This window comes from Cupressus sempervirens, chromosome 2 (assembly GCF_028749045.1).
Source record: "Cupressus sempervirens isolate cs-2001-9-10 chromosome 2, ASM2874904v1, whole genome shotgun sequence".
NCBI classification, from domain to species: Eukaryota; Viridiplantae; Streptophyta; class Pinopsida; order Cupressales; family Cupressaceae; genus Cupressus; species Cupressus sempervirens.
In genome coordinates, this window is record NC_143119.1 from 608751741 (window position 1) to 608778051 (window position 26311).

Sequence of the window (26311 nt, forward strand, 5' to 3'; positions counted from 1 at the left end):
TAGTAGTTGTTTTTGCTTTCAATAAAGCTATTCGAGAGAAGTTTTTGTTATCAAGTGTGTGGTTTTCTTCTCCTAGAGATCTAAATCCTTTCCATGCCCACAAGGGACATGCATCCCCAGATAGAGCCACTATTGGTGCTCAAAATTGTAGCCCTAATTTTGAGCACCATTGAGAAATTTAAGCCCTATAAACGCTTTTTGATGCCTATGAACCTGGTTGTCCATTTGATGCTTATGAGGTGTTTAATGTTTCTAATACCTTTCATTCAGTGTATCTACCTATTCCATGAAGTTAAATTGACATTCTGAGCCATTTCGTGAAGTCTTCTTTTGAGCTAGTTCCAAATTTGCATTTTCACCTAAGTGTCAAACATTGACAGGAGGTTGTGTTTACAATTGAATATCTTGTACCCACAAATGTTTTATGACTTGCCACTTTGGGAGTGCCTAGTTTCCATACTAGAGAGCTTATGTTTCAATTTTTGAATCATTTTGAGTCCATTTGCCTAGGTTTTGAATCCCTCAAAGTTGGTCATTTAAATTTGTCATGCTGATGCACATTGCACATAATTCTAGGAAGCCCTGTTTGATGGATTACAACATTTGACCAATTGACCAAAAATGCTAAAATTCCTTTTGTATTGTATTTTAGATTTTAGAGACTTGTTATGTTTCAAGTTTCATCTTATGATGAATCTATTTGATCAGTTTTCAAACGTGATTCCATATGCAATTTATAACTTTTTACCGGTATCAGCATTTGCAAATTTGTCGAAATCCCTGTTCATGGTGCTATATATTGAAATCCATGATAAGTGAGGCTGAATAGATTGTACCCCTATGTTGTCCTCCAAAAATAATTTAAGTGTGCCAGTTTCTAAATCTTGACAAATCCATTTGCACACTTTTCCAGGTCAATTCCGTTTGCAAAAAAATGATTTCTTGTCACTATTTCCAGTCTGCAAAATCCAAGTAACTCACTTTGACCGCTCTCCATTTGTGCCCCATGATTTTTCATGAGCCCAAATTGTAGGTCCATAATGTCCTCATGATAGGGAACCAATATCCCAGTTTTCATCTTCCCAAGTGTCCATTTGCCCAGTTGTCAAAGCCAAATCCGAATGCAATTTAGTGTTTTCTAACATGTTTACATGCAGGTGATTTTAAGAAGGCAACTTTAACAGTGAATATCTTTTGACCCTGATGTCATCATATAATGATATTTGGTAGGCCTATTAAGTATGTCAGAGAGAATAGAATTCCAAATTTTTGAAGCCCAGCCAAGTGTTTATGTAAATTTTTAAAGCCAGACAATAGGACCTCCTAGCACAAATTTGACAGTTGGAAAAAGGTGTTGAATTGAATTTTTAACAATAAGTCAGTGATCAAATTTATTTTTAATCAGTTTGAGATGATTAGTGGGTTAGTTTGATGGTTTAGTTGTTCGAAAAAAAAAAATTTTAGCTGAACCCACTTTAGGGTCTGACTGATTCCATCAGACTGATAATGTTGGAAAATGAAGATGGGGTAACTGAGAGGGGAGGGGTGAATCAGTTACCACAAAAACAAATTCAACAGTCCCAAAGATGCCTTAAACTTAGTTGCTGCTGCTACTCGGTAAACACATAAATTACTACTTAAAACTTGATAGATGTTTAGTTAATTTATTAAGCATTTACTGAAATAAGCGACCATGCAAAAGAAAGTAATCATGAACACAGTAGAAACCAGATTTATGTGAAAACCCAATATGGGAAAAACCACCAGCAACTAGTCACCAATTTTCACTCTTCTGAAGTGAGCCCTGTTAGGAGCCAACCCTGTTAAAGGTTACAAAACACATTGTTAGGTGTGACCCTGTTAGAGGATTTAATCACCCTGTTAGGAGTGGCCTTGTAAGAGGTCTTTAGAACAATTCAACTGAATTGCCACCCTGTTAAAGGATTTATGGAATGGCTGTTAAACCAACTCTATTAGGAGATTTTGGAATGACTGTTACAATGGTTAGAAAGCAACAATGAATGATCTGAAAATACATGCAACTTATCTTGCTGAATACAGATCTCAGTTTAGCTCCATAAGATCCTTACTGATTAAATATATCTTTGCAGCTCCAAGATTTCCCTCTGCTCAACTCTGCTTAGGCACACATAAGTCTCTTCCTTGCACTTCCTTGCACTATCCGTATACACTCTCTATTCCACACTTTTCCGCATCTTGAGCACCTCTTTATATACTATACATAATACCAGGTCAGCCCAACCAACTTGACAAAACATATTCCAAAGTCGTCTTGAACTAATAATCAAAACAAAATTCTTCACTGGCCGACGCTGCTCGGTCAATACAGAACAAAAAAAACTACTTCCTGTGTTAACCGGCAGAACTCAGTAAAAACTACAATTACCGGGGAATTCGGTAAACCTGCTACTTCCTTTGGAAACTGACTAGACTCGGTAAAATATGTCTTCGACTACCGAGTGAGCTCAGTGAAAACTAAGCTTTCCTTGGCTTACCGTGCAAACTCGGTTAACACTAACCGTCTGCTACAAAATCCTTTGATACCCGAGTGATCTCGGTAAGAACTAAACTTTCCTTAGCTTACCGTGCAAACTCGATTAACACTAACTCACCGTGTGACATATAGGAATGCTCGGTATACACTGCAAAAGGCTTTACTGACCGACTGAGCTCGGTAGACTCTGTCTGATAACTGATATGGCATTTGTGTAACATCAAAGACAATACACAATTACTTAATTGTATCCAACAATCTCCCTCTTTGGCATTGATGGCAACACAACATGTCATAGTAGAAATGAAATTTGAAAGCAAGTCTACAGCAACACAACACAATTAACAATTCTCCCTCTAAGATAGAGAACTCTCCCTCTTACAGTAATCTCCCTCTATGAAGGAATTACATGATTAAATTTTGGAAAGATATGACAGTAAAACTCTCCCTCTTTGACAACACATGCCAAAGACAATCCAATTTCAATGAATTTCATTGTACCTTTAGTACTGATTCATATGCAATATTTCCTTGATTTGCTGCATCAACTGATGATTGTTTAATTTTGTAAAGCTGATGCATCACTAAAACTTATTTTTAGTGAACTTCAGATAGGGGAATGACCCCTAACTTACCTCTGAGATACAAAAATGAATCCTTAGGTAAAGGCTTTGTGAATATGTCAGCAATCTGTTCCTTTGTATGGACATATTCCAATCTGATTTCCTTGTCCTGCACCAATTCTCTGACAAAGTGATACTTGATTGCAATGTGCTTAGTCTTAGAATGCATTACTGGATTCTTAGATATGTTGATTGCATTTGTATTATCACAAAACATGACAACTGGTTCCTTGATTTCCATCTTCATGCCTTGTAGCAATTGCTTGAACCAAACAATATTAGAACAGTTTACTGCTGTAGCAACATACTCTGCCTCTACTGTTGATTGAGCTTTACAATTTTGCTTTTTTCTTGTCCAAGAAACCAACCTCTTTCCAAGAAAGAATGCACCTCCACTTGTGCTTTTTCTGTCATCAAGGTTTCCTGCCCAATCAGCATCAGTAAACACTTTTAAGTCTAGGTTTCCTCCAAATTTATACCATAATCCATAATCTTCAGTTCCTTTCAGATATCTCATTATCCTCTTGATTTCCATCATGTGATTTTCTCTTGGTTTGGCTAAAAATCTTGCCACAATTCCAACTGCAAGAGCAATATCTGGCCTAGTATGAACTACATATTGCAACTTTCCAATCATAGATCTGTACAATGTCTGATCTATTTCCTTTGAATCATCTTCTTTGGTAAGCTTTAGTCCAATACACATGGGAGTTCCAACTGGTTTACAGTCTTCCATACCAAACTTTTTCAATATCTCTTTGATGTATTTTTCTTGAGTGATGTAGATGCCATTCTTGTTCTGTTGAATTTGAAGTCCAACAAAGAATTTGATTTCACTGAACATTGAAATTTCAAATTCCTTGCTCATTTGTTCTGAAAATTCTTTGCAAAGATCATCATTCCCTATGAAAATAGTATCATCTACAAATATTTCTGCCAGGACAGTCTTATTTTCTGGTCCTTCCTTGATATACAAACTACTGTTATCATTATTTATTTGAAATCCAATTTGAATAAGATAGCTATGCAATCTTTCATACCATACTCTAGGGGCTTGTTTCAGACCATACAGTGCCTTGTGCAATTTGCAAACCATGTTCTTTTTATCTGGATCTATAAAACCTTCAGGTTGTTCAATGTAGACCTCTTCATCCAGTATACCATTTAGAAATGCTAACTTGACATCCATCTAATAAACTTTAAATCCTTTGTAAGAAGCATATGCTAATAAGGTTCTAACACCTTCCAATCTAGCAACGGGAGCAAAAGTTTCTCCATAATCTATGCCTTCCTCTTGAGAATATCCTTTGCACACTAATCTAGCTTTGTTTCTTGATACTTTACCATTTTCATCCAACTTATTTCTGAAAACCCACTTTGTACCGATTACATTTTTGTCTTTAGGCCTGAGTACAAGAGTCCATATCTTGTTTTTCTCTATCTTCTCTATTTCTTCATTCATTGCTTCAATCCAATTATCATTTTCTAATGCATCTTTGACAGTTCTAGGTTCAAAATCAGTAAGTAAACAAGTACCTTTCAACTTACTTCTTGTGATGGTTCCTTCAGATTTATTTCCAATGATCTGATCTGCTGAATGATGTCTCCTAACATACTTGGCTAGAACAGGTTCTTTTCCTTTTGGATGAATCTTGTCGTTATCTTCTTGCATTTCTCCTTCATGCTTGGTTTGGTCTGGCTCGGTATCAACTGGCTCGGTATGCACATGCTCGGTTACCTCTGGCTTGGTAATCTCTAACTCGGTATTCTCTAACTCGGTAGACGTTGGCTCGGTAGATGTTGGCTCGGTAGATGTTTCCTGCAACTCGGTTAGTGATGACTCGATAGAAGAAGGTTTCTGATTCTCAGATGCAGTTGATATTATATTTGGTTCACTGAAGATGAATCTTTTGTAATCTTCTGGTTCTCTTCTGCTTTCTTCTTCAGTCTTTTCTGCAAACTCATCAACTTTCACATGTATACTTTCTATGACTTTGTGAGTAGATAAGTTCAAGCATCTATATTCTTTACTCTTGCATGAGTATCCAAGAAATATAACTTCATCACCTTTTATATCAAATTTACCTTTTCTAGATTCTTTGAAGATATAACATTTGCTTCGAAATACTTTTAGATAACTTACATTGGGTTTATAGCCATACCATAATTCATAGGGAGTTTTGAATGAGTCTTTTTTCAACTATACTCGGTTTAAGGTATGAACTGTTGTACTGATAGCCTCCTTCCAGTATTTGATAGCAACATTCTTTTCTATCATCAAGGTTCTTGCACAATCCATGATGGATCCATTCCTTCTTTCAGCTATGCCATTTTGTTCAGGAGTACCTAGTGCTGAAACCTGTCTTTTGATTCCTCTTTCAATACAAAAGTTATTGAATTCATGTGAAATAAATTCACCACCTCTGTCTGACCTTAGGCATTTCAATCTTTTCCCTGTTTCTTTTTCTACTCTTGCCAAATACCATTTGAACTTTTCAAATGCTTTTGATTTGTTCCTTAGGTACATGATGGTCATCATTCTTGAATAATCATCAACAAAAAGAATAAAATATTTTTCACCAGTATAACTTTCAGTTCCAATAGGTCCACATAAGTCAGTATGCACAATTTCTAATAAATCTTCAGACTGATAATTTTTGCTTTTGAAACTAGACTTACCCATCTTTCCAATTTGACAATTCTTGCATAAACCGACCTCTGGTTTCTTTAAATCAGGAATGCCTCTCACTTTCTTGAATTTGCTTATCTTTACCAAATTGTCAAAATTCACATGACATAACCTTTTATGCCATAACCAACTCTCTTCTACTTGAGCAATAAAACATGAATGTTCACCAAGTTCAAGATAGAATAAGTTACCTTTAGTTTGAGTACCAGATCCAATCAGCTTTCCTTTATCGTTCAGTAGTCTTGCTTTGCCTTGGATGAATTCTACTTTGAGTCCATTGTTGAGTAACTATGCCACACTAAACAAATTGTGCTTTAGGCCTTCTACCCAATAAGCATTATCACATACAAGTTCCTGGGTTAGAGTGATTCTTCCTTTTCCTTTGATGCAACAAGGTTCATTGTTTCCAAATCTTACACTACCACCATCATACTCTTCAAATTGATCAAACTTTGTTTTATCTCCAGTCATATGATGTGAGCAGCCACTATCAATGATCCATGTATCATTCTTACTTATGTGAGAGATGAGTGCCATTTCTTCATTGTCAGATTCATCTTTTACAGCAATGTAAACAATCTCATCCTCTTCTTCATCATTAGAATCATTAGAATCTTTAGCCATAAAACATGATTTCTTACTTTTATCCTTAAATGATTTGAGATCTTTCTTACTGTTCCATTTATTATCTTTCTTTTCATCTTTATCTTTCTTTTTTGGACACCTTGCAGCAATATGACCGACTTCTTCACATGAAAAGCAGATTAGGGGTACTTTACCTTTGTATTTACCTCTTCTTCTTGAATATTTCCTTGCAAGTAGAGCTTCAATTACTTCAAGGTCGTTGTCAGAACTCTGATCTGATTGATCTTCACTCTCTGACTAAGATTCCTTCTTCTTCTTGCCTTTGTCCTTGAGTGAAAGCTTGGCTTCAAATGCAGACTCAATGTTCTTTGCAGTTGAAATATAATTATCAAAATTATCTAGTTCAAATGCTGTCAATCTTCCAACTATGGCCTCTAGGTTTATCTTGTGATTGGCCTCACACCTTCTTTCTTGAATGGCTGATACCCTAATGGCATAAATTGGAAGTAGATTTCTAAGAACTTTACTTATGACTGTCTCTTCACTGATACTTCCTCCAAAAGCTTTGATAGCACTGACACATGCTTTAATTCTTTCAACATATTTGGCAATGTTTTCATCTTCTTTCATTTTCATCTGATCGAACTGTCCTCTCAGACTTTCAGCTTTGGCTTTTCTGACATTTTCATCTCCACCATAGATCTCTTTCAGTCTTTCCCACATTTCATAGGCAGTAGTGCAGTCCTTGACATCATCAAACTCTTCATAACTCAAGGTAGATGCAATATCAATCATCATAATGTTATGAGTCTTCTTTATAGCAATGTCATTGACTGATAATGTACCTGATGGTTCTACATATTTCTCATTAAGATATTTCAGACTAGTGTCACCAATGGAAGCTAGATGAAGTCTCATTAATCCCTACCATGCTGAGAAGTTGTTTCGGTTAAGCCTTGAGATTTCCCTCTTGTAAGACATCTTGATCTTTGGCTTAGATCTTTGAAATCTCCTCCTGCAAGCACCAAAAGCTCTGATACCAATTGTTGGAAAATGAAGATGGGGTAACTGAGAGGGGAGGGGTGAATCAGTTACCACAAAAACAAATTCAACAGTCCCAAAGATGCCTTAAAATTAGTTGCTGCTGCTACTCGGTAAACACATAAATTACTGCTTAAAACTTGATAGATGTTTAGTTAATTTATTAAGCATTTACTGAAATAAGCGACCATGCAAAAGAAAGTAATCATGAACACAGTAGACACCAAATTTACGTGGAAACCCAATATGGGAAAAACCACCAGCAACTAGTCACCAATTTTCACTCTTCTGAAGTGAGCCCTGTTAGGAGCCAACCCTGTTAAAGGTTACAAAACACACTGTTAGGTGTGACCCTGTTAGAGGATTTAATCACCCTGTTAGGAGTGGCCTTGTAAGAGGTCTTTAGAACAATTCAACTGAATTGCCACCCTATTAAAGGATTTATGGAATGGCTGTTAAACCAACTCTGTTAGGAGATTTTGGAATGACTGTTACAATGGTTAGAAAGCAACAATGAATGATCTGAAAATACATGCAACTTATCTTGCTGAATACAGATCTCAGTTTAGCTCCACAAGATCCTTACTGATTAAATATATCTTTGCAGCTCCAAGATTTCCCTCTGCTCAACTCTGCTTAGGCACACATAAGTCTCTTCCTTGCACTTCCTTGCACTATTCTTATACACTCTCTATTCCACACTTTTCCGCATCTTGAGCACCTCTTTATATACTATACATAATACCAGGTCGGCCCAACCAACTTGACAAAACATATTCCAAAGTCGGCTTGAACTAATAATCAAAACAAAATTCTTCACTGGCCAACGCTGCTCGGTCAATACAGAACAAAAAAAACTGCTTCCTGTGTTAATCGACAGAACTCAGTAAAAACTACAATTACCGAGGAATTCAGTAAACCTACCACTTCCTTTGGAAATTGACTAGACTCGGTAAAATCTATCTTCGACTACCGAGTGAGCTTGGTGAAAACTAAGCTTTCCTTGGCTTACCGTGCGAACTCGGTTAACACTAACTGTCCGCTACAAAATCCTTTGATACCTGAGTGATCTCGGTAAGAACTAAACTTTCCTTAGCTTACCGTATGAACTCGGTTAACACTAACTCACCGTGTGACATACAGGAATGCTCGGTATACACTGCAAAAGTCTTTACTGACCAACTGAGCTCGGTAGACTCTGTCTAATAACTGATATGGCATTTGTGTAACATCAAAGACAATACACAATTACTTAATTGTATCCAACAGATAAAGATAATGATACATTCTAGTGAGTTTTTCCAAGATAAGAAAAATGGGGTACCCAAATCTTGGGATGGAGAGTGGATCAAAGAGGAACTCAAGAAATATGGTGAAATTGAGAAAGTTCAATTGTCATATAACATGCCCAAATCAAAAGTAAAAGATTATGGATTGCACTAATGGACTCTTAGGAAAAACAACCAAAGGTTGTAACTAGTGATCAAGCAACCTTGGCAAGTGACTTTTTCTTGGATTGATTAATGTCTTGATGTAGTTACACAAGGTGTGTGATCATCTAGAATTTTTTTTTGAAGAAAGATCAATAATAACCTCATTTGATATGTTGGTTCTTGAGAAAAAAAGTAATCTCAAACATGTATTCCATTTTTAATAATGGGCCATATTTAGCAATTGATCTAGTGAGGATGCTATTGGTTCAAGATTGATCAAGTATCCATGTAAATTAATATTCTCAGATGATATACAAATGCATGGACCTAGTCCATTGGCATGTATTGGAGTTTGAAAAAATTCCATTAAAGGATCATAAAGTCCTATTATAATATGTTGACAGAATGTACTCAAATTAGTCAAGAAGCTCACCTTGGAGTAGTGCATCAAAGAGTTCCTCATTGCCAAATAAAGACTCAATCTCTTCATCCAACCTATCAAGCAGAGTCCTCAAGGAAAAAAAATTCAATAGAGAAGCTCCTCAGTGAAGGGCACCAAACATGAAGAAGCTCACGCAAAACATGGGAGCACAGTATTGAGAGGATGCACCTACATGAGGAGGCAAGGGGTATAGTTTCATGGCAGAGGATAGAGCTCCATGTTTTTAGAAAAAAAAATCTCCATAAGCATAAAAGCCAGCCCATGCAAGACTGGGGTATCCTATGGTAGGGAGCCATTTGGAAGCAGGGGTCTCTTCATAATGTAGTAAAAAAAAACTATGCCATTTAAGCACAAGTGCCCACTCACATGGATGAAACTGTAGGAAGGATGCCATGGGGAGTTTGACATCCAAAGGGGTAGGTCATGCAGTGGAAGAATAGTCCACGCAATTAGAAGAATAAGCCTATGCCACAAAAGACAGTCCATGCTTGAAAACAACAATCCACTTTGAAGAAGAAGGCTCGATGCTAAAGTGGATAGAAAAAGTAGCCCTTGCAAGTAGGAATAGGGTACGTTAGAGAGGAGTAGCCCATGTCAATCAGTGGCAGTCAAAGACCATTGAAATTAAAGCCATGCTATATGAAAATGGAATATGTATGCAAAGTAGGCCGTTGTAGATGGGGGACATCTAGCTCCAAGAAAAAGGTAGTCAATGCATAGAGAAAATGCCATTTGCAGAGGAGGTAGCCTAGGCTTAAAGACCAAAGAATAGTCCACACAAAGGCAAAAAGATGGGGGCCAATTTGAGTGAAAGAATAAGGCACAAATAGAGTTGATCTATTATTGACCCAGTCACATGTGTTGTATCTACTACTGCAAAGTTTCAAGCTGATAGAAAAAGGGAAACACCATGAAGTGAAGAGCAAAGGCAGATGGAAAACCAAAAAATTTGATAGGCATGGGTTTTGAACACTGGGATAAGCAGAGACCTTTTTATCCCACATTCATGAGTTGTGGAGAATTTTTTATGGTTGAATTTTTGAATGCATAGTTTGTAAGTGTCTTCAAGAAATCCACTTTTTGAAAGGCAGTGCTGCTTGTGTGGGCCCATGGTTTATTAGTCAGAGGTGATGTTAGCATGATGATAGCTTAATATTAAACAAAGGTGGAACCCTAATGACATGGTGCCGAATCTTGAGATGTGCTCAGATTGCTCCACGTGGATGATCTGAGGATAGTCACTATCTCGCTAAAGGGAAGATGCATGATAGTTAGTAATGTGAGATAATAATGATCACAAAATGCAATAAGTTGGCTATGATGTGGTGCTAAGGTGGTGCCGATATGGATAGGTGAGATGGCTGGAAAATCTCTCTGGAATCCAGTGGTGGCTAAGTCGCCACCAAAAAAGTTGGAGAAATTTTGACAAGTGACTTGGTGAGTTGTCAGAAAATTTGAAAATTTGGGTAGCATATGAGGTGGGTCCTTCCTAGTCATCCAATGGCCAGTCCAAATATGACATGTGGGATCAGTACAAATCAGAGCCAATGCCGATAAGACAAGTGACATCACCTGATTCATTGAGGGAATATAAGAAGATTATTTTAAAATAAAATATCTCTGTGCACGTTCATTCAAATTTAAAAAATTTAATGTTAAAAATTTGATATTCTATAATTTCAACTATAGAACTGGTTTAAATTTTACAAATTTTTGATTTTTAATGTAAACTTGCCACAGAGGTATGAACAAGACTCAAAACTTCAAAGGGCCATATCTAGAGAAATTTTTATCGAAAATAAGCACTCCAATATACCTTCAGAACTAGGAAGAGCTGAATTTTTTGAATCTAAGGTCAATTTTAGCACAGGTGTTCACCAGTTCCTGCTATAGGTCAATTTATGATTTTTGGGGCATTGGTAGTAGAATAGGCAGATTTGATCATGGAGCATTAGAATTGGTTAGAGGGTAATTCTAAAGGCTTGTTGGGATCTGAATGTGAAGAAAATCATCTTTAAGCAGTTTTCTTGCATTTTGGAAATCACATTTCAACTAATTTGTTACTTTTACCTTGTGAATTCATTTTGACATCAGAAATTAGTTTCATCCTTTGATCATTACATTTTGAGATATTTTATGCCTCTAAGAGCCAAAATGAATGGATTTGATTCACCAGTTGAGGAGAGAGATTAGAGAGAGTCTTTTCTTGGCAAAAAGAGGGAATTTCATGTGGACAGATGTCAATTGTAGATTCAATCCAGGAAATTCCTTCCTCTATATCAATCTCATTTTTTTCATTGTACAGGTTCTAGTTTTGAGAAGAAAATCACTCACTACTAAGACACCATCCTTCAACACTTCTTCTTGTATGAGCAACATTTATGTTTTAATGCAAATAGTTTAGATTTGTTAGGTGATTTATGAGTTAGTTTTTTGTACATCTTTCATGTATTTGGTTTCAAGGAAAACAAACAAAGAGTAGTAAAGGGATTTAAATTCAATTTGAATCATGTCTCCTATTTGTGGGTCTGTAATCTCTTCTAGTTTGTGAACAAAGAGCATAAACTAGGTTGCATTTTCTTTAGAAGTGTATGTGATCGAAGTGTCTTTCTAATGAAAAAAAGAACCATGCAATTGCTTGATGTTTACCATAGGGTTTACAGATTTCATGATAGGATAGTCTAAGGATAGGATTCATTTTGATGCAGATGTCTATTCACAAGGTGAAAGATAGATCAGGGATCTTGATGTAGAAATATATTTGAGATTTCCAAAAGATGTATGGTTATAATTTATTTAATTAGCCAATAGATAAGGCACTGATCAAAGATAGGATCATTGAGTTTTGTTTGTTATATATGGGTCTTATGATATCAACATTATTAATCAAACGCTTTTCCCCTTTCATGTTGAAGAGCTATAATAAAATTCCCTCACTCAACTTATGAGATTCATAGCTTTGCATTTAGCTACTATAGATCTATGTCATTTCATGAGTCATTAGGAGAAATAAGGGTAAAATCTTCTTAATAGATTCAAGGATATGTTTGTGCACTGGTATGGTATTATTTGAATCTAAGATCTACCCGCCTAGGTTTAGCAAAGCCTAAAGCAGAAGAACGGTCAAGCCTTATAGTTGGCCCTATGTCTTAAATGATATGTTGAGAGAGGGAGTTACCTATCCCTAGATATGTCATATTCTCATGGGGATAATTGAAAACCTGGTAACATTTTCAAACACCAATAGAAGATAAGGAAAGAGATAGCTATTGAGAAAAATGACACACATTACCAAGAGGAAGACACTACTAAATTGTTTACAAATAGAAACTCAAGTGAGTTTGATGCAACCATTTTAGATCTGGTGGAAAGAAATGGTGCCCTAACTGAAGAGGTTAGAAATCTCAAGATAGAACAAGAAATCCAATCAATATTGCTATGTAAGGTTATCGAGCAAAGAAAGAATTATGAGGAAGAAAAAGTAATGATTGAAGATAACAAAAGGTTACTAACCAAAGACTAGAAGAAAAGACATCAAAGGTTTGAAGGATTGCTAGCATACAATTGGATATAATGAATCAATTAATGATTTTGATTCATGGATTGAATGGAAATGATATTGAGATAACAACTCTAAAGCCATAGAGTGAACAACTAAGGAATGAGATGAAAAAGGAAAAATAAATTGCTAAAAGTTTCAACAAACCTAGTGAATCCATTAAATACTTTGAGATAATGATGAGATTTAGTAGATCTAACAATGATACTACTAGATTGGGATTCATTAGCACTGAGGAAGGAGAACCATCCAAAAGTGTTGAACAAAGAAACAAAGGTAAGAACTATAAAACAACTTTTCATAATTGTGGAAATTGAGCTCATACAAAAAAAATTTATAGGAGCAACAATACAAATTAGAACCCTAAGAAAAAATTCAAGGGTTACTATCATAAGTGCAATAAGCAAGGACATCAAGCACATTAATCTAGGAACAAGGCCTTAAGCACACAAACATTTGAAGGATATTGCAACAATTTTCAGAAGTAAGGACATAAAGCATATGAATGTAGATCTAATGCCAATTGGACATCAAACAAGCAGACAAAGGTACAACAAGTGGGAAATCTAACAATTGGGATTAAAACATAAGGTATAGTTATCACTATTTTCAAGAGTATGGACATTTTCTTAAGAATTTAATGAGAAAAAAATTTAGAGGCAACTACAATAGATGTTTGAGTGAGACTACATGCTTTAGTTGTTTGAAGATCAATCATCTTAGGAGAAACTCTCCAAAAAAATCACTAGTGCCAAGTAGTGGTAGCAATAAAGGAAAAGAAAAGGAAAATGTTGAGAAGGTCAAAGTGAAAATGAAAAAATCACGGGAGAATAAGGAGGATTACAACACATCAAGTTTAGGTGAGGTCACTTCATCTAATAGATCAGGTGATCACATCACCTCCAACTAGGCAATCAAAAGGTATGTGTGGGACTGATATTTCAAAGTTATTTTATACATCAATTCTAAGAATTTAAGATCTAAAAAGATAGTATATGTATGAATTAATATGTAATGTATTTGTCATAACTTGGAATAAATCTGTAGTTTTGTTAGTTTCCATGTTGTTGTTGAGTGAATGGAATTATGTTAGTATTGGTCGAGCTCATTGTGGTTTTTGAGTGAAGTGGAAATCATGTATAAGCTAGGTGACTAGGAAATCCTATGATATTCAATCTTACAATTTTATAATCATTTATTGTCAAATATCAAGGGTTATATAGTCTATTTTTTACTCATTTTCATTCATCATAGATCAAAGAGCATAAGGCAAACTAAGGAGAAAGATTCAAGTGTTTGCAAACTAGATTCAACTATTACTCAATACTATTCATCAGATTCATAAGGTATTTTTTCGAGTGGCGAGTTTCACTATTTGTGTTTTTACAAACCCTAGTTACATAAATGTCATCTATCTCTTCTACAAATATTAGGAAGGAAGGGAAATAAGTTTTTAATGTGCAATTAATTAGTAATAAAATTAGACAAATACCCTTCCAAGATATTCCTAAGATAACATATAAGGGAGACCCATTTGGTGTGCTATGGATGATACCACCACAAATTTTAATGATACAAGATGTTAGATGTTATTACACTTGTAAGGTTTGAGGTATTCAAGATATGGAAAGTAGAGATTTATATAAAAAATTGTGTGTAGATGGATCCTCAAGGGAAGAGAACAAAATTGTAGAAAGAAAAGGGTTAACCCCTGACCTAGATTCCCAAATGTATTCAAAATATAATGGATTAAATTTATAATTAGAATAATACATGATGACTTCATATGGTTGGAAAATGGACTTACTAAGATCACAAAGAGGATCATCTAGTGAGTCACAGGGTATCCTACAATTGATAGACTAAGAGCATGAGAAGTGATGCAAAGTAAGTGATAGAGAAGAGAAGAACACATGGGTAGTATAGAATAAAAGAGGAATTCCAATATATTCAATTTTAGATCCCCTAATTGACTTCTCAGTGAGAGTGATAGCTCACAAGTGCTTTCAATCTAGTAGATTAAACAATGCATCTTGCATGGTAGTAGCTTTAGGATACATGATTGTTAAGAGAGACCACTCCTATGACCTTACCAAGCTATAACTTTAGAAATTATTTAAAAAATTGGAGACCATTATGAAGGAAAAATACACATCATATAAATTTGGTTCTCTTTTTGTTTGTATATTTATCTATGTGTAGAATGCATTTCACACATTCAAAAAGATAGTGTGGAAGAAAATAAGGGCAGTGATACTACATATTTTAGAGCTGATAGAGCAACTTGGAGAGAGTTTTGAAGTAGGGATGACAAGCTACTTTGAAGATTTCAAGAAGTCTATGAAGAAAATACCATGGATTCTAGTCTCACTAGTGGAGAAACATTATAATGATGTTTTCTTCTTAGTTAATGTTGATTATACATATGTATAGGTTGCAATACCTAGGGTTACATGGCTGAAGACATTGCCTTATGAAATCAATGTGGATTAGGAATCTATAACCATAAAAATATTATTGGAAAAGGGCATAGACATGAGTGCCACCTCATTTGGAAATTATGAGGAAGCCAAACCAAGAATAAAAATTTATTTGAAGGCAACTACTATGATTAGAAAGAAGAACAAGCTTGTGAAGAAGCTTAAGGAGAGATTTGGTGATAGGAGAGAAGGAGAAGAAGATGAAGATGGAGATGAATGAGATGAATAATAGGTCCAAGATTCACTAGCACTCACAAAAGGTCAAGGTAAATACTAGGTAGAAAATGTGGATGGTGCCAAGGAAGAAGAAGCTAAGGAAGCACCCAAACCTAAAAAGAAGAAGAGGAGAGAAAAGGAACTTGTAGCAAAAAAGCCAAAGAAAGTTGTAAAAAATACACAATAGAATCCATCTGTACCTATTACTAGGGATAGCTCAAGGGAAGCCACAAAACAAGCAAAAGAAGTAAAAAATGTAAGGGTAAAAGGACTATTGCTACTATAAAGAAGTGTCACTCAAATAAGCAAGAGAGAAGAAAGTATGTTTCTGTAGCCAAGTCAAATGAGGAAAATCCAAATCTAGATGACATGAGTCAATTTCAAATTATAGACCATTGTCCCTCCTCTAACTCAGACAACTTATGTGATAATATTAGGCATAATACTTATTTGTTAAGATTCACACATGTTGAATTTGATAAGTTATGAAAGTTAGATATGAATAATGTGGAGGAAGTTGTATATGAGATGATGACCATATTCAAGACCACACCTATTGGTGTTTCCAACTCATTACCAAAATGTTTATATGAAAAACTTGAGTAGAAATGACAATACAATGTATACACTGAAAGGAAGATTAAGGAAACTACTTTAGCCCAAGTCATCCCTAAATTGACCAAGAAAATGATAGATGAGGTTATGGTGTTGCACAAAGGTAAATTTAATCCAAAATACAAAGCATTCAATATCTTGAAGAAGAATATAGAGGTAGTAACTAAGAGTAAAGATATATGGAGATCTATTTACAAGTTACCCATTCCTACTATGATAGAGAAAGTTGGGCAAGAAATGAAAAATCCTAAGAAAGATGAACAAAAGGAAACATAGACTATAAAAGATGTATTAGTTAAGGATGGTCATGTGGAAGGCACTAAGGAAATATTAGGAGAAGATGCCACAACTAAAGATGAGTAGCAAGATGATCAAACTATACCTAAAGTACAAGTGTTGAGTGCTAGCCCTCCACATGTAGACCAAGTAAGCCAACAAGACTTAGTAAAAGTCAAGGATACTTCTAAAAATTCTTCTTAGAACATCAATTCCTTAACATATGATAATTTGAAGAAATTTCTAAAGGTTTCACCATGGAAACTAAACTATGCTCACATCCTATATTGTTGAGAATAGAAGAAATCTAGAAGGAAGTAATGGCATTACCAGGTGAGAAACAAGTTGACTCATCTAGTATGCCTCCAGAGGTAAAAATCATAGAAGAACTAAGTGCAAATATTGAAAAACAAGGTGTTATTACAACACTAGTTTCATTACCTCTAGTGTCATTCATTTCACATTAGAAAACCTTAATTACAGTTGAGAAAGATGGAATGAGATTTAAACTAATTCAACAAGAAAGTCCTACACCTACATCACAAACTCAAGGTGAAAAGTAGGAAGAGGCAAGTTAGATTGACAAGTCTGAAGAATTGAAGGTGACTACTACTATAAGGGAACAAGTTTTCATATAGACTCTAGTCACTCTACAAGTTTTTGTGACTCCTACTAGTAGTCAAGTTCTTTAGAGGCCAAGAACTCATGCCACCCCATTAAAAATATCATGGCCAAGTGCAGAGACATCTAACAGATCATAAGATCTATCCTATGGAGATGTTGCTAGAGTAAATAAATTATTAATTATTAATTATTTATTCTAGTTAATTAAGCTTACTTAAGTTAATGCATCTAGTGATGAGTTGTTGACAACATGAGAGTCTATTTCCTTCTAGCATGTTCCACCTTTTTGTAGAAGTGTGCTTAGTTGTCAACCTTATCTTCTACCACCTTCTAGCTTGTTCTACAAGCTTCCTTGAAGCCTTTATATTTTGTCTCTCTCTCATTATAAATCAATTCATTCACCTAGAAATTTCATTTTCCTATTGTGAAATATTTTCTCTTCCATTTTTTACTCCAAGCTCTTGCTCCTTCGATTTCCCTTTGACCAGTTATTTGAATGTAGGTGATCTTGGTGCACTGTGGAGTTGGATTTCATTAACTCCTACATGGTGTCAAAGCCTCCCTACTACTTCTTGTTCAAAGGATTTTTGAAGCCATAATTTGGAGACACAAACCCTAGTTTTTTTGTGCATTTTTCTTCAATCAGGGGGATGAGTGATTTTTTTGGAGCACTTTGGGCCTAAACAGATGCTACCATTGAGTTGAAAAGGCACTTTACAATAAGAATTCATATAAAATTTATTTTTATTTTGACTTCCAGGCATTTGGAAATTTTTTTTATTTCCCCAAGAGGCAGCCATACGAACTATGTAGAATTTGGAGAAAAAAAATAAATATATAAATAAATAAATAAATAAAACAATTTTTAGGTGCACTACTAGCTTGTCACTCAATGACCACTACTACACCTATGCGGTCCCACCAGCAAGTAGCCTGTGGGAGGCTATAGTCGGTTGCTCTATCGTGGTGACACCATAGCCCGACCACCACTAGTGGGCCACCTACCAGCCATCATGGCTTGGTGACACCTCTAGTTCTCCATAGCTCTACCACCCCTTGCTCCTTTCCACTCTACCTACTAGCTCATCTCCTATGCAAGGATTTTTTGGTAGACACTTGGCATGATTTGCAACTACCACATGGCAAGAGGTGCCATGTTGGCATCTGCCTAATGGCTCTTTTTTTGCTATGATAGCTTGGAAGCCATCAATTTTAAACTAGCATTTTGCTAATATTAGAATGACATCACTACATTATCAACCCTCCAACACCTCTCTAGGGTCCTTTTTGACCTACAATTGGTTTTTTGGCCATATCTTGAGCATACAAAAGTATTTTTCCAATTTGAAAGAAGCATTAGAAAGATGGTTCTAAGATGAAGATATTGGTGTAGGTATTTTTAGGTTTTGATACAATTTTGTTGCTCATTTTTGTTGTTGAATTCTAAAGTTCTATTTTTGACTTGGAAAAGTATATCTTTTGCTTCCCATCTCCATTTTTTTAAAACATTATATTTTTGGAAAGCTGTTTCTATCTACTTTTCAAAAATGTTGTCATTTCCTTTAGATTTTGCCCCATGCTCTTTTTATCATAATTTTAGTATTTTTTCTCTATGGTGGATATCTTGGGTGTTCTAGGTTCAAGGATCATTTTCATGGCATGGGATCTTTTTTTTTGGACTATACTATCTTTTCTATCAACTTGTTTTCTTTTCTGATCATTGTAGCCATCATTTATAAGCATATTTATGTAAACACACTAAGATAAGGTGATACTCTTGCATTTTGGGTTCATGAATGTTGTTTTGAGATAGTTTTACTTGAATTAATTTTATAAAGCACCATGGGGGAATAGTTGTTTGCCACTTTTGTGCCTTCTTCCTTTTTTTCCCCTTGCAGAGTTGGTGTGACCGTGTCTTTATAGGTGTTTTTGCCTCTTTTCTATCTCTCCTCATTCTTGGTTCTTTCTATAGGAGACTTAGGCCCACCTTCTCAATTGTTGTCATCTCACTCTATCTGCATTAAGGGGGGGGTGTTTATTTTGTTGTTCTAATTCTTATGTGGTTCGATGTCTTGATAGTGTGACCTATGTATTTAGTTGTTGACCCTATATACTAAGCGATTGTAGTGGCTGGCTACCTATGCATTTTAGTGAGATGGATCATATACCATATAGACATGCTCAGTTTGTGCCTTCTTCTTCCATAGAGGTCCTTTAGATCAGCAATTTCTTTATAATGACAAAATTTTTGGCTTCTTCATGCTTCAGAGATACTCTTCATGATCACTTTTTTTTCTTTTTTTTGAGACATTCCTCTAGTTGGAGGCTTCTTCAGTCCTTCACTAGGTTACCTCTTTTTGGGGGAAGACTTTTCCCATATGGTTTTCTCTCTTTCCCCACTTTTAGAGGTTTCATTTCTTTACATTGTACATGGGTACCTAATGGCCTTGTTGCCAGCACCCATTCTACATTTTCTCTTAGTCTTTGTGAGCTTAAGACATTCCCCTAGGTTGCAATTAAGGGGGGTGTGTTAGAGTAAATAATTAATTAATTATTAATTATTTATTCTATTTACTTAAGATTACATAGGTTAATGCATTTAGTTAATAGTTTTAAAGATGATTTGTTGACAACATAGTAGTTTGTTCCCTTCTAGCATGTTCCACCTTTTTGTGGAAGTGTTCTTAGTTATCAAACTTATCTTCTACCACCTTCCAGCTTGTTTTACAAGCTTTCTTGAGGCCTTTATATTTGGTATATCTCTCATTGTAAATCAATTAATTAAATTGATTCACATAGCAATTTCATTTTCCTATTCTGAAATATTTTCTCTTCCATTGTTTGCTCCAAGATCTTCCTCCTTTGATTTCCCTTCGACAGGTTATTTGCATGCAGGTGATCTTGGTGCACTATGGAGTTGGATTTCATCAACTCCTACATATATAAATCTTGATAAGGTGATTAAACTTCCAAATTTTGATCCTACAACAATTATCATTGAGAAAATGAGCATTCTATATGGAACTCTATAGAGGAAGAAACAAAAAGAGTTTCTAAGAAGGGAGCACAAGAAGAAGAATTTTTTTATGAAATAAAAGAAATATTTCTTGATACTTTTAGCCTCTCAACCCCTAATGAAGAGAAACCTATTCTTGAGAAACTAGTAAATATTATTAAGAAAACTAGTGATGAAGACATGGACACAAACACACAACTATTGGAATGGTCTAAAAGAAAATCTCATTCTAAAGTTTTTGAAAAAATTTATAGTGCTATTACACTAAGATAGGTTGACTTAGCAACCAAATGGAGGATATGAAAAGGTGTTGGAGAATATATTTCTCGATACACAAAACTTTGTGATATGAATTTATTCACACAAGTACATATGGATATTGACTAACTATAAGGAGACCTACAGTCTGTTATTGTTTAAAAATGTGTCAATGACAACAAGACACATCTAGGGGTAGCTAACTCCCATCCCTAACACGTCTTTTTAGACACTAGACCAACTATAAGGCTAGACCCTTCTTCTACTTCAAGCTCTGCAAAACCTAGGTAGGTGGACCTTAGATTCAATTAGTATGGTACTAGTGCAAAAACATACTCCTAAATCTATCAAAGTAGATTTAACCCTTATATCTCATAATGACTTATGCAATGACATAGATATACCATAGCTAAATGCAAAAATATGAAATTCACAAGCTAAGTGAGTGCATCCTTTTGAGCTCCTTAACATGAAAGGAGGAAAACATTTGATTAATAATGTTGAATTCAACAAAACCCCAACTATGCAATAGTAAGAACAAATTGATCCTATAGATGATCAATGCCTTATCTATTGGGAATTTATTTGAATCAAATACATACATATGGATACCTGATACCTATTCATATATTTAGATATCTAATCTATCAATTCACCTTGTAAATAAACATCAATTTTCATAAAGATCTCACTACTTATTGAATATCCTCCTAATGAAACCTACAACCCTATCAAGGTAAATAAGCATTTACTTGGCTCTTTGTTCCAATGGAAAACTTATCTAGACATACAACTTTAAGGTATTGCAAATGAGTTTAAGCTCTTTGTTTTTGAACACAAAACATTGCAGATATTAGAGGAAGGAGACAAGAATCAGAATGAAACTAAAGATATTCCTACTCAACTATATTCATTTCCTTGAAATTATACATTCATGTGCATGAAATCAAAACATAGAAACACCTAATAGATCTAAGCTTGTTGTATTATCTTTCCTACTATTGTTCATACAAGAGAAATTCTTGAAGAAAATATGGTGTCACAGTGATGGGAACATATTAAAACTAGAATGAAAACATGGTATCATAAAAATGAGTAATTTTTCTCCAAAAACTGGAACTAACTAGTTTCACAATAAAAACTGGAACCCCTACAATCAATGAAAGAAAGCAAGATATAGAAGAGAGTGATTCCTAGATCTATTCTAAAGATGACATGTGTCCACTTGAAATTCCCTCCTTTGCAGTGAAAAGAATCTCTTTAATCTCTCTCTACAATTGATAAATCAAATCCTTGATCATTTTTGGTTTCTAACTAAAAATTGGAGCCAAATTATACCAGAATGGCATAATATCCTCAAAATTGATCCAATAGACCTTGTACCAAGTGTTTTCACCTAGCCTATAATTGCATTTACAATTTTAGCCCATTTCACTAAGAAGGCCCCAAAATTAAAAATCTAACTATAACTTGAACTAATGAATTCTTGTGTGAAAATAAACTCCATAATTGGGAATCTCATCTTCTCCCAGTTCTGGTGGTATATAATATCGCCATATTTGCCTCTTGAAAACCTCGTGAAAATTAGTTTTAAAAAATACTCTCTTAGCATGGCTTCTTTGTCTACAAACTTTTAATTTCAAAAATTTAAAATATTCTAATGTTGACACTTTAGAATATTTCAATTTCAATTTAAAACATCTGCACATAATCCCATTTTTTGAGAAAATATTTTAAAATTGACATTTTTTTTCTCACCCTTCAAATTTAGGTCAAACTACTTTGACCAAGCTAGCACATGGTAACACCTGATTGGCTTGTCTATCCACCAAGTGCCATGTCATCTTGACATGTCATCTCTGACTAGGCCCACTACCATGTGGCATCTAGGCACATTCCTACATTATTTAACCATCTTGAAACTTCATTTTGCGAGGATGTGCTAACTATTGATCCGAGCCATGTGGTAAAATCTAGTGCATTAGTCTTGATAAGCTATTATGGCACCACATCATCACCAGCCAAGCTCACTCCCATGTGGTAGCCTGGTGCATTCATGTATTCCTTAACTACTAAGCATATTTATTTTGTAGGCAAGTGCCCATCACAAGATTATGATAGGTTTCATCATCTAGTGCCTCTACATTTTAGCCTGCCACATCATCACATGTGTACTTTGGTTCAAAATTATTCTATGGTTGCCTCCAGCTATCATCATCATGCATGGGTCCCACCTTGCAACTCTCAACTTCCAAAATTTGTGTGTCTTTTAGACACTTAAACATTTTGATGAATAGTATTTAAACTATATGAAACCCATCACATCCCCAATGTAGGACTAAAAATTTTACTATTTTTTTGGTTTTTCCTTGCTCTACTTTGTGTAACCCACTTTAATGCCTTGGAGGATGGTGATTTGGACTTTCCTTCACTGGAACTACCTCTAGCTTGGTCATGGATTCATCTAATGGTAATGTAACTATATTGTAAGTAGTCAGTGTTATTTAAAGATAATTCACCTTTCTCTGCTACTAATATGGAAAGTGCCTTCCATTTTCCCTTTGACTGGTAGCTTTTTTGCTTGGCTATGAGTGCCCTCTATTCATGGCTTTATTAAATGCCACCCATGTCTTCACATGGAGATCCTCCCTTCATAAAAGGATGCTAATAGATAGGTATTCCTCGTTATGACATTTTTTCTCCTACTCTACAACCTATCGTAGGTCTTCTCTTTATGGTGGGGTATCCTAGCCAGCTCCCTACAATGACTGCCAATTGCTTCTATCATTGGCCCCTACTTTTAGCATGGACTTCTCCTATTTTTTAGCTTTTTTCACATGATCTCTTTAATGAACTCTCTCCTAGCATGGAGTTCCTATCTCTTACTAGCCAAGTTAAAAAGAAGACAAGATGCCTTGGAAAGAACTCCTACGTGCTCTTTCTCCTCTTCACTGGGACTTCAATCACATGTCACCTCAATGTCATTGAAAAGTGACCTTCTTCAAATGGTGGCTCCATTTGTCATGTTGCAAGTTTGCTTCTTGTTCATTGGCAACTTCTTCAAACACTTGGCATGCTTCCATGTCTGCTGGAGTAGTTCACATCTTCTATTGTTATTCTCCTTTGCAAAGTGGCTCTTTCCTTCATTTATTGTATTCTTCCTCCATCACTGAAGCCCCTCTTTATTGTATGAATGCTCTGCCCCATTAATTATTGAAGACTACAAAATCCTTGAAATTGAATGTAAATTATGCAAAAACATAGTAATATTCCTAGACAAATTTGATCCAATCTATTTTGGGCTCAACATGGCAATTAAAATAGCTCTTAATAGCAGAAATTCTACCTAGTATGCATCAAATCATGCCTCTAATTCCAAAGGATGCTTCACAAATAGAAGATCATTCAGTTTGTTTCCATCTAGCTTGTACATTGTAACATCTTTCATAGCTATGTATTGTGCATGTGCTTCATCGCACAAATCCCTAAAATTTAGTAACTCTCATTTGTTGTAGTTGGAGCTCATATGTACAAGGCTCAAGTTTAGGGACCTTGAGATGGAAGAAATTTTAGAAGACATAGTTACCCAAACCTTGCATGAATTGAAGGGTCCAACACTATCTAGACGTTCATTTTTTTAACCCATTCAACCTCATCATGACAATAAGTGACCTATTTATCATTTCTCAACTCAAAGTCTCTAACCAATCTTGTTTCCTATATTCTTGCATTGGAAAAGATATTTTGACTATCCCAAGGCATTCGAGGAGCTGGTAATAAGCCTATCCCTACAATGGATTACATCCTTTTTGTGGACTTGAAAAATAGTGAGTCCATTCAGTATAACCTAGGTCAACAGTGAACCCATATATACCAACTATATCACACATTGAAAAGGGCCATTTCTATGGACTTTATTCCAATTCCTTTTGCACCTCTTTGAAGTACCACACCTTGGAAAAGGTAAACTAGATTAGGAAGCTCCTCGATCATAGCAATGAAGTCTTTATGGATCAAACTTTTAATAATCAACACTTCATCATCAGATCCATTGGCAACTTTGATCATGTTTCTTGCTATTCCCCTTGCATCATTTTCTGATCCATTTGTTATTACCTTCTCCAATGATGTGCAATGTTGTAAGCCTTGTGTCTTTTCAACTTTGTGTAGAGTTGGCATACATGTGCAATTTTAAGAAAAATTACATGTCACTTTAAGTAATTGTAATGATTAAAAGAGACCATTATAATACTCATCAAAATTTCAATCCACAATGTCTATTCAATTTGCAAAAATTAGTCAGGCCCAAAGTGGGTCTGGCTAAAAAATAATTTGTTTTCAAATGACTGACATTGCAAAGTAACCTATTGATCAATTTGATACTGATTAAACTCAAATTTGAGCATTAATTGATTATTTAAAATATTTTATCACTTTAATGCAACTTATCAACTTTGTGCCAGGAGGTCCTTTGAATGGCCTTAAAAATTGATTAGAACACCTAATCAGGCTCTAAAAACTAGCACACCAATTCTTTGTTCTGCATACTCCTATCCTATCAAATCTCATCTCATGAAAAAATTTTAGTCAAAAGATATTTGCTATAGAATTTGCCCTCTCAAAATTACCTACAAATAAAAATGTCAAAAAATAATAAAACGTGTTTAGAATCAGCTTCAAAAACTAGGAAAACTGACACTTGGGAAGATGAAAATTGGGACATTGACTCACTATCATGAGAAAAACATAAATCTATGATTAAGACTCATGATAAATAATTGGGCACATTTGGCTACTAGTCAAAGTGGGCTACTTAGAATTTATAGACTAGAAACACTAACAAAAAGGTGATTTTGCAAATGCAATTGACTGGAAAAAGTGTGTAGACAGATTATTCAAGACTTGAAAATTGGTACACTTAAAATATTTTTTGGAGTAAAACATAGTGGTACAATCTATTCTATCTCACCTACCATAGATTCAAAGTTATAACATCACGAACAAGGGTTCTGACAAATCTGCTCCTTTTGACACCAGTAAAAAGTTAAAAATTGCATTTGGAATCACATTTGAAAATTGACCAAATGGATTCGTCATAAGCTCAAACTTGAAACATAGAAAGTCTTTGACCACTAAAATGCAACACAATAGGAATTTTCTCATTTTGGTCAACTAGGTGAAAATTATAACAAGTCAAATAGGGCTTCCCAAAATTTAAAAAAATTGCATCAACATGACATCAACAAATGACAAACTTTGAGGGATTCAAAACTGCTCAAAATCTAAAAAATAGGCTCTTTGATATGGAATACTTCCAAAGTGGTGAGTCATGAAACATTTCTAGGTGCAAGATATTTAATTTCAAACATAGCCTCCTATTGTTGTTTGACACTTAAGCAAAAATGTAGAAATGGAGATTGCTCAAAATGGGACTTTACGAAATGGATTGGAATAGCAATTTATTTTCATGGATGAGTGGATATATTGAATGAAAGATGTTAGAAGCATTAAACACCTCATGGGCTTCAAATTGATAGTCGGGTACTTATGCATTAAAGAGTGCTTATGGGGCTTGATTTTCTCAATGGTACTCAAAATCGAGGCTTCGACTTTGAGTCCCAACAGTGGCTCTATCTAGGGATGCATGTCCCTTGTAGGTATGGTAAGGATTCAAACCTCTTGGAAGAAGCAAACCACATACCTGACAACAAAAAATTTCTCTCGAATAGCTTTATTGAGAACAATAAAAAACTACTCGTACTATGTACAAATAATGACCCCAGGCCACCAAAACTTGTCAAAAACTTTTACCTCTGTCGTAAATCTAATTTTCATCTACATTCTCATGAGGTAAACTAGAAATACCATTTCTATTATTTCCAATTAGATCAGCATCTTGAAATACACCACTTAGAAAAACTAAATCTACACCTTGACTT

The 26311-nt window shown here is 35.0% G+C and overlaps 1 pseudogene; it reads right to left on the reverse strand.

Moving 5' to 3' along the window:
• Window positions 1–23733: 23733 nt before the first annotated feature.
• On the reverse strand, window positions 23734–24551 carry LOC149574852 (sialyltransferase-like protein 1 pseudogene; annotated as a pseudogene).
• Between the last annotated feature and the right edge of the window lie 1760 nt (window positions 24552–26311).